General features: G+C 34.1%; 1 protein-coding gene across 5 annotated transcripts in view; it reads right to left on the bottom strand.

Moving 5' to 3' along the window:
• The window catches only part of LOC107656158 (RNA-binding protein 47-like), a 29,012-nt gene extending 23,162 nt beyond the window's left edge, over nucleotides 1-5,850 (bottom strand). For all 5 annotated transcript variants that reach the window (XM_016443896.1, XM_016443887.1, XM_016443927.1 and 2 more), the window contains exons 1-2: nucleotides 5,769-5,850; nucleotides 5,226-5,456 (exon numbers count right to left, since the gene is read on the bottom strand). The gene's annotated coding sequence lies outside the window, so the exon portion shown is untranslated. The remainder of the gene's footprint in view (nucleotides 1-5,225; nucleotides 5,457-5,768) is intronic.
• Between the last annotated feature and the right edge of the window lie 4,969 nt (nucleotides 5,851-10,819).

Raw genomic sequence — 10,819 nt, 5'->3', positions numbered from 1 at the left:
GGGGGGGGGATAAAGATGTGTTTTAGTGTGTTTTAGTTTTGCACATATTGCGTCACACATTGCTGGTAAAGGTAACTGGAAAATCAGGTTTAACTCAAACTTCAGCACTGTACGAATACATGAATAGAATAAAGACACACACAGACACGCAAACAGACATGCGCTCTGACTTTCTATGCTAGTAATACATCTGACCTACAGTAGATCTCTTAGTCAAGGTCATATGATGGTGACTGCGTTGGTGGCTCAACTGCTTAAGAGCTTTAAATAACTCCAGACACGGAAGAGCCATATCAAAGTGTAATACATAGGGTGATTTTAAAACAATGAGATTTCAAGTGCAGTGAAGTCTTATTGGTCCAATTTCTTAGCATAGTACTTAGATATTGGACCAATAGATGATCTAAACATTATAGATTTGAAGAACACAAATAAAATATTTCAAAGCTCCAATTCGGAAGTATTACAGCAAGTGTTGAGGGGTAACACATTACAAGTAACACAGGTTATATAATCAGATTACTTTTTTCAAGTAACTAGTAAAGTAACGCATTACTTTCAAATTTACAACAAAATATCTGAGGTACTTTTTCAAATAAGCAATGCAAGTTACTTGGTTTTCTCATTTATTCACTGACACCTCTCCTGTCCCCGTGTTGGGAGAAACTGGGAGTGAGGTGCAGAGGCTGAGGCACTTCCTTCAGCCTGAGGCTTATTAATTTCACTTTTGGTATGAGAGTTGCCAAAATTTACGCCAACTTAGTTGTTTTTTTTTTATTAAAAACAACTAAGCAAACCCAGCCCAGGTGACAAAAAGTAACACAAAAGTAATATAATGCATTACTTTTTTAAGTAACATTTTTAGTTATTAAGTTATTATTTAGCATTATTATTTTAAGTAACACAATCAGTTATTTTTCAATGGAGTAACACAATATTGTAACAAATTACTTTTAAAAGTAACTTTCCCCAACACTGATTATGGCATTAAGCGGAGAAGATGATATATTTCCACCATCTGAAATAACTGTATAGCTGCAGTTTGTATTTTGTTTAAAAAAAAAAAAACAGAAGTCCTAGGAATATCATGCTGAACTAATTTGTTGCAGTGTCTGAGACACTTCACATTCTGTTCAGGTAGAGGATACTCTGATTTTTTTTTACTCGGGGATCACTCTGCACTCAATACATATAAGACTTTCATGTTTGAAACACAAAACCAAGATTATGAAACCTGTGAGATTTCTGTCCCTCCATTTAAAGTCCATTCTAGCAAAATTTGACTCTTCAAAAAATTTATAGATATCCTCTAAGTAATCCATATGAATCAAGTGGCTTAATCCAAGTCTTCAAAAGAGACATGATCGCTTTATATGATGAACAGATATAATATAGGAATTTATTTACATATTTACATATAAACAGTACATAAAGAACACATCAAACATGAGAAACAGAAGTTAAACTATAATCACTTGACACACAACAAACCTTCACATCAAGCAAGCACGTTTGAGCTTCCGTTGATGTACTCTATGTGTTGATCAATGTTAATATGTGAATAAAAACCTAAATTAAACCTGTTAATCATATAGTGCAATCATGTGTCTTCAGAAGACTTGGATTAAAACATGATTCATATGAATTACATTTACAATACATTTATGAATATTAGCATCAAAGTTTAGGCGTAAAGGACTTTCAATGAAGGGGCTGAAATCTCCCAGGTTTCATTGAAATATCCTTATTTGAGTTTCAAAGTTGAATTAAAGTCTCATGGGCTTGGAAATATATGAAAGTGTGTAAATAATGACAGAATTTTCTATTTCTTTAACTGCAGTCTCTGTTACAAATATTGCCTCAGATCGCCAACTCTAAAAATGAATGACTTCTGGCCAAGTACCACTGCACATTGATTACAAAATCACACTAAACTAAAACAATTTTTTAAGAGGTTAACACTTTATGTATGATGCAATGTATTTTTTAACATTAAGAGAAAAGTGGTTGATTTTTGTACTACTTTGTTTTTCTGGTTGAAAAATCATTGTTGAAGGTCTTACTGGAAGGACAGGGTGTACTTGGAAACAAGTGTCTGAGTCTTCAGTATCAGTGCAAGAAGGATGAGATGTTTTAAATAGTTACATTTAAAAGAAGACAAACTGCAAGGGATCATTGCGTTCTCTTACCCCTTCATTCGACACATACACACACTATAGCAGATGTACATACTATATAACAATATTCACACACCAGTCCAGATTTTGTCCTGTTTGTTGGGTTCTATGAACAAGGCCTATTATTACTCACTACAACAAAGAAGAGAAGAAAGGGGAGAGAGAGAAGAGTGTAATGAAGCGGCATAAAAGCATTAGCAAGACAGAGAGAAATTGAGCGACTTGATTCAGACATGCAGAAATTGTGTCACTAAGGAGACTAGTGTGTGTGTGTGTGCGTGTATGTGGCACACGGTGGGATATCCCAAATTAAGCCTTTGGTCTAAAAGAGCTCCACCCCTCAGAAGTCACTATTAATCAAAGTACCTGGAGGAGAACCATGCTGAACACACACACACACATATGGCTCTTCTAGTCTGTCTATAGAGACAGTGTAAGAATGCATTCATTGTGAAGTGCAGGTATTTGATGTGTGTTAGGGAGAGAGATGGGACGAAAAGCAGAAGGGAGAGAGAGGAGATCCTGTTTCACTCACACACACACACACACACACACACACACACACACATACACTTGTGCAGATGTCTGTCAGGGTTAAAGTCATGCTGAGGAGGTCACATGATCAGTCATATGACTTTAAGAACACAGAAAGAGAGGTGACCTGTCTTGCTCTCTCTCTGTTTCCTTCTTTATATCTAATAGTATGTCTACAAGAAGTCAAGGAAGGCTGACTGAAGTGCTGAAGGTGGATGAATAAGAAATGTGTGTTTCCCACAAAGAGGAAACAAAACTACTGTCAATAAATGATGTAGAATTGAGAAATGTTGCTAAACCTTACAATTATATTCAATTTAGAGTTTGTGGGCATCAAGATTTTTTTAAGAAATAAAGACATTTAGAGAATAGAACTTAATGATATAGCAAAGAAAAAAATAAAGTAAAATATCTATTTTTATGCTTTTACCCTGACATTAAGGGATGATATTTCTGTAACTATAAAACGGCCATCATTCATTCAATTTTGCATTTTTATAATAAAATCGTAAATTTTCTGTCATTAAATGGAAGGAAGAATTTCAAGATTTATGCACCAATATAACAATAAACAGTAACAAAAAGCTATATTTATGAACTTTTGAATATTACATTAAAATATCTGCATGATTATGGCAAACATTATTTGCATGAATATTTGAATGTTACATTAAAATATTTCATGAAAATGCTATATAGAGACTTTTTTTTAAATAATGACATCATAACATTAAGTCAGAATTGTGAATCAATTTTTTTGAAACAGACTATTTGAAATGATTAGCAAATGATTTGCTCCTGTCTTAATGCTCATATCCAACAAATGTTCAAAATTGTGAATCAATTCATTAATTCTATTAGCAATTCTAACAGCATTTCTGCTTCTGAAATGTAAACCAGAAACACAAGCAAGGCATCTCTTTCTCAAAGTTTACACTAACAATTCACAAGACAAAAATTTAACGGCCAAATAAAATTAAAATTAAAATCATTTCAATATTTAATGAAAGTGAAATGCATATAAATTCCAAAAACACACATGCACCTGAATATGCTGCTTTCTGAGAATCAGATAAGCAGCTGAATGGAGGCAGAGAGAACTGGTTTAAGTCAGAACCACAGCCAATCAGATTTCCAACACACACACACACACACAAACACAAGTGGGCCCCTAAAGGTCTGTCACCAAATAAACATGCCTACACATTTAACAGATGCGGTATTTAGAGTAACAACAGAGAGTCAACATGACCACTGAGACACGTACACACAGAGACAGGTTGTCTTTTCATTGTACTTCACCTCAGTGTTAATTCTTCTCAAGTTCTTCATTTAATTTCTTTTAAACTACATCCCCCACAATGCAAAGTCACAGTGTGTCAGCTCTCAAGACCCCTGATCTCTTTACCGCCTACGTGAAATAACCCATTCATAGGCACTCACAAACACACACACATTTACCTAGGGGACTTTTATGATTTTTGTATAAACATATTATAATTACTACTGCTACTGACTTCTACAACTAAAATAAAATGTTTTGTAATTTTAGAAGAAGAAAAAAACATGGTTTATGAATAATTTTTTTCCAATTGAAAAAGTCCATAGTTCTCCCCCAAAGGGAGGTTTTGTACAATTTAGCTCACTTCTGTAGACAAAATTATACCTCAAGTACAGCTAAGTAAACACACCCACCCACACACACGTTTACCTAGTTATCTAGCTATTCTTCTTACATAAAGTTAATTATAATAGCAACAAACTAGCCCTAACCCTAAAAGATACATTTGTTTATGACATACAGTATATGAGTCATTTTTACCTTTTGGATATTCCTAAAGTGAGGTTTTCATCAGATGTAGCTGCTTTTTGGAGACAACTTAACATCACATTAAAGTTGTAGCTGAAGCACTTCCGTATTACATGTTTTAAGATGTAATTTCCATACATTGTTGGTAGAAAAACAAGATTCTACGGCTCTAGAAACAATTATTTGCTTATGAAACGGTGATTAATCTGTAAAGTGAAGTGTGTGTCTTGTCCGTTCATGTTGTGCCATTCCCCTCTGAAAAAAAGTACACGTCTACACTCCTTACACTAAGCATGCAAGGCTGGAATGGGCCTTCAAATCTTTTTGATTCGTTGTTTTTTCTCTTAGATTGAGCCATCTCATTGTCAGAAACCTGATTCTCTCACACACACTAAATTATAGCACACCCCCTGAGTGCAGTTACACAACACACATACACACACAAAAGACCCGCAGAGCAACTTTCAACACAGTTTTCGCAACACAGGGACATTCTAACCTTACAACTGTAAGAAAAAGGGAGGGAGGGAAAGAGAGATGTCAATTTAAATCTAAGAAAATAAATAAGGTCAGAGGGGAGAATGTGATCGCTGGACCATCTGTGAGAAGATGACACACAGAGAACAAGGAAGGAAAACTGACAGAACATGAGAACATGAAGGAGAGGATCACAAAAAGACATGCCTGAGAATGTAGGAACTTACCTGCGCTTTTAGTAGCTGTCAAAGAGAGTCTATGTGTTGCATTAATCAAAGGCACAGCAGATCAGCCACATTCATCTCCGTTTCTCTGTATTTCACCCGTTATCGTGTCTGTTCTCACAGGTCTTGACAGTCCAGAGTGAGAAGTTTCTCTTCTTTTTCTCTTTTGGTTTCTATCTCCAAACTGTTTCACTTCCCCGTCCCTGCTGTTCGTTCCCCTGCTTGTCTCCTTCACTGGCAAGGAGGAGGAGGAGGAAGGGAAAACGAGGGAGACCGGGCGGAGAAAGAAAGAGAGAGAGTAATTAGCGCTAGTCTCTGTACCTGCATCTCACTGACATAATCTTCACATTCCTCTGCTGTGAGGAAGAAAAAAATCTGTAGGAATACTGAACCAGTCTGTAATGCCAAAGGTCAAAGACAAACTTTTCACAAAAATATATATATATATATATATATATATATATATATATATAAGGAACATGAAATCTTTAGAAACTGATAAAAAGAAAGAGAGTGTGTGTGTATGTGTCAGTCTGTGTCTAGTACCAGGAAATGTTTCGTCTCACATCTTTCTCACCGGGCTGGTCCAAACAACCTGTTCCTTTCTCTCTCTGTGTGTGTGTGTGTGCGCCTCAGAAACTCACCAAACCAGAATGCTTCCAGCCTCTCGGATTGGAAACGCTATCCTCCCTCAACCTGGAGACAGGCCAGAGCAGCATTCCACACACACACACTCACACACACACACCTTATACACATATCAGAGCTCACCATCCCATTTGGTTTCTCTGATTTACGCAAAAAAGGCATCAAAGTGACACAAAGATGAACACACGCAGTTTCTCATAGACCTCTGGGAATGTTTGAATGAAATTGGAAAAAAAAAAAGTTCCATCTCCAAAATAACCATTTCACCCAGTTCACTGACCTCTAGCTTGTGTGTGTGCGTTTCGAATTAAATGAATTAATGAAATGTGGTCATACAGAAGCAACAACTGTTATGTTTATATTAAAAAAAGAACTGTCATGTCTGCAAAATAAACAATACATTTATCAATAAATAACACTTGTCAAAAAAAATTAATTACATTCTCCTATCTCATCATAAACTTGCAACACTTTATTTGAATGTGACAGTTACTTGTTACATGTACTTACTACAGTAATAACAGTAAATTATGCATAATTAAAACCGACTAACGTAAAACCAAACAATAAACTTAACCATATAATATAATAAGTACATGCCGTTAATTAATATTACTCAGTATTTATTTGTGTAATTATACTGTAACAACCTAAAATAAAGTGTAACCAACTCAGATGACCAAAAAAAAAGATACTGGATTTTTTCCCCATACAATCCCAGGTTTTAAACTTGTGAAACATGGAAACATTCTTCAAAATATCTTCCACAGAGGAAAGTTAGTCATACACTGTAATTACTGTATGTGTGTGTGTATATATACATACATAAATTTTTTGAAGTTGTAAATTTAAATAAATAAATACATACATACATATTGTAGTACATTTTAACAAGAAAATACTATTTTAGTCTCTCTACAAAATATCATGTTCACTGTTCAGTTCAAAGTGTTGCCTTAATTATTTGTGAAATTTACTAGCAATTACTTTTTTTCAGTGTACAGGATTGCAACTACATGAGAATTTTCTTCTTTTGGGTGAACTAGCACTTTAATATCATTCACTAATATGTGCCATTGTTTTCCCAGGCAAACAAACAGTTCATCTAATAACTAGTAACTGATTAGAATGGTTCACTAAACCATTGATTTCTTGACTTGGCTGGAAATAAAAAATAAATTAACCAACCCCCATGTGTGAAATACAAGTCTCTGAGAAGAGTTCTATTTATTCTCACACACAGAAACGCCTTTCATACAATCAATGCATTCAACACACCTTCTTCTCTCTCAATAGACAGACAATGCAGAGAGAAAACAAGAGACAGAGAGAGAGATCGGAAACACTTCCTCAATGTTGGATATGACAAAGGCTTGCAGGTGAATTTCACATAGGCAAAAGCAGTAGGAGTGGACAAAATTACATTCCTCATCTCTGGTTGCAGAGTCACTGGGCACTACAGTGACACAGCAAAATGAACATGAAATAGACCAGGAACTTTATTTTATTTCATTTGATTTTATCATCACTTTAAGGCAGAAACGAGCTTCCATACATCCTAGTCAACAAATGACACGTTTTAATCTAGTATTGGACTTTAACATGAATGTAAAGTTGAAGCTGCATTACAAAAATGAATAAATGCAATCAAATGGTTATCTGAAGGGGGATGTGTGCAGGCGTGACGCAACTGAGCCAAACTGATAAGTTAGATATACTTTACCAATCCTAGAAATTCATAGAACAATTTCTGAAGAGAAAGACAGGTGGAGAGAAAAAGAAATGAAACATTTAAAGGAAAAGGAGAGAGAGAACATGTGGTAGGGTCAGTATGATTTAATGAGCAGTTTTGTTCTGTTACTGGGTGGATTTAAGACTCTGGCCATTAGAATGTTAATCTGTTTAAAGCCAATCACACTCCTGCCTGAAGAGGGGGAGTACAATCACACACTTTCTCCCACACACACACACACACATTCATTAACATTCAGCCCAAAAACATACACACAATAGGTCATTTGCAGACCCAAAACATACATACACCACCCCCTCAACCCAAAACACATACACACACCCAGAATAAATATTTATTGCTTCTAGCCAATGGAATTTTAATTTAAGTTGAATTTACTCTACAGTTCAAAAGTTTTGGGTCGGTAAGCGTTTTTAATGGTTTTGAAATAAGTCTCTTGCTCATCAAGGCTTCATTTATGTCAACAAAAATACAGTGCAAACAGTTAAATAGTAAAATGTCATTACAACTGTTTTCTGTTCATACACTGTATTTTAAATTGCAATTTAATTCCTGTGATGGCAAAGCTTAATTCTGAGCAGCCATTACTCCAATATGCTGATTTGGTGTTCGTGAAACATTTGTTTATCACAACTGAAAAAGGCCATTATTGTTTAAAAAATATGGACACTATTATAATTTTTTTCAGGATACTCTGATGAACAAAACATCTTAAAAACAGCATTTATTTTAAAATATTTTAAAATTTAACATTACAAATGTCATTACTGTCACTTTTGATTAACTTACTGCATCCTTGATCTATAAAAGTATTCATTTCTTTCAAATAAAAGACATTTTAAAGGTAGGAAAAACTCCTAAAGTTCCTTTGAATGAAAATTAAAAGAGACAGTTGTGAAATAATAATTTTGTATTTATTTATTTATCATACTGAAAGATTATACTGGACTTTTGATTGCAGGAATTGTTATCTTGGCACAACTAAGCAAATTCATGACGTGTTATGTGAAATTACTAGGGTATTTTTCTCCATATGAAAAAATAATAAAAAATAGTCTCCATTTTCTTCCTACTTAATATCATTGCTGTTTAGAAAAAACAACAACTGATCATCATTGTGCAGTTCCCAAATGCACATTATTAAAATGGTTTAATGATTCCAGAGATTGGTGATGTGGATATCAGCTCTTCATTTACCACAAACTTACCCACTTTAACAAAAGATGAAACAAAATAGCAAAGAGTATATTTTGACTGTATGCGGGTGACCTTGTCCCCTGGCTGCACGTCTGAACTGTTATCAAAGCTGATCCCTCTTTGTCTCAGCCTTGCACAAATCTCATACATATAACTCTATACTCTCAAATCCCGAGACGTTCTTACTAAAAAGTAAACTTGTAGTAAAATAAATGGAACTTAATCTGCAGTACTGCATCTAAAAAGTAAATTTACAGGTGAATTTGTAGTATAATAGATGTAACATAATAGGCAATACTGCACCTAAAAAGTAAACTTGTAGTAAAATAGCTATAATTGGCAATACTTTGTTTTAGACAGTTTTGCTGAATATACTCTATTTTAATCAAATCGGCAATACTGTCCAAAAAGTAGTGCTGTCAAATGATTAATCACGATTAATTGCATACAAAATAAAAGTTTTTGTTTGCATAATATATGTGTGTTCTGTGTATATTAATTATGTATATATAAATACACACACATACAGTATATATTTTGAAAAATTTACATGTATTTACATGTCTATATTTATATCCATATAATTTATTATAAATATATTTAATATATAAACATATTTTTCTGAAATATATACATGCGTGTATTTATATATACATAATAAATAGACACAGTACACATATTATGTAAACAAAAACGTTTATTTTGGATGTGATTAATCGCGATTAATCGTTTGACAGCACTACTAAAAAGTGGTAAAACAGGTCTAAAAGGTAAAGTTACTTAATCAAAATTCTATCATGAAGAAAATAAGGCAACTAATGCAGTGCTGTTCATTAGAATACATAGGTAAGGATGGTGTATGTGGGTAAAGGGGATATTTGGGTTGTGTGTGTAGGGGGATTGTGGGATGAAAGCAGGGCACACGTGCTTAAACCTCTGCGCTGTTAGAACAATCGTTCTCCTCTCCATCTCGACCTGCTTTTCAGATTAAGTTTATTGCACAAATTCCACATCAGCTTACAGCACAACGTCCGATCTAACGTCTTCAAAACACACTCCTGCTAAACCTAGTTTAAATTAGAATTCATACAGACAAATCCAAACCAACATTAGAAAAGAAAACCATTTTACTTTTATTTTGACGCATTTACTTTTATCTTTGAGGATATGATAAAAGTTAGTTTTTGTGAGATTTTGCAAATGTCTGGAGACATCTTTTAGCAACTGTGTCCCTGGAGGATAGTTAGAATATTCCTAAAGTTAGAAACACACAAAGAGGCATGGTGTGAGAGGGTTTCATTCCAGTAAATTGTCCTGTTTTGTGTGTAAATGAGTGCTCAGGCCCAGCTGACACAACACTGAACATTCTGAGATAACATAAGCCTTCTCTTCTTCCTCCATTCACTTTCACAAAGCCATCTAGCGGTGTACAAAGCTACTCACTTTTCAAGTTCCAGTTATTGAGTTCAAAAGTTTCTCCATAATCACCTAAATAACATGAATAGTCTTTTTCTTCTCAAACATTACCTCTGCATAGGACACATACAGTAAATCTTTAAACATGGCTGGGAATATACTAGAAAGCACCATTTAAAAGGACAGATCAGCCAAAAATTTCAACTCCGTCATCATTTACCCACCCTCATGTCATTCTAAACTTATTTGACTTTCTTTCAAAAATGTATTTATTTTTTATTTTTTTATATATATAGCGGAAGTCAATGGCAACCAAAACTGTTATCTTTTATAAACCAATAACTTTTGTTTATATTTCACAAAAGTCATACAAGTCTGAAATTACATGACTGTGAGCAAATCATGAAATAAATATACTTTTAAGTAAATTTCAATATTAACATGGCAAAACAAGGTGCCACATTATTCTTTAAGCATAAATCTAGTTTAATGAAACATCATAATTTATGAAAATAGTTTTCATTTGGTTAGATAATACAACTTGTATTTCAAGTGTTTTCAAGGTAAAAATAAACCAACACAC

The sequence above is a fragment of the Sinocyclocheilus anshuiensis genome, unplaced genomic scaffold (assembly GCF_001515605.1).
Source record: "Sinocyclocheilus anshuiensis isolate Anshui unplaced genomic scaffold, SAMN03320099.WGS_v1.1 scaffold85, whole genome shotgun sequence".
In the NCBI taxonomy this organism is placed as follows: domain Eukaryota; kingdom Metazoa; phylum Chordata; class Actinopteri; order Cypriniformes; family Cyprinidae; genus Sinocyclocheilus; species Sinocyclocheilus anshuiensis.
This window is presented reverse-complemented; position numbering and strand designations above follow the sequence as displayed.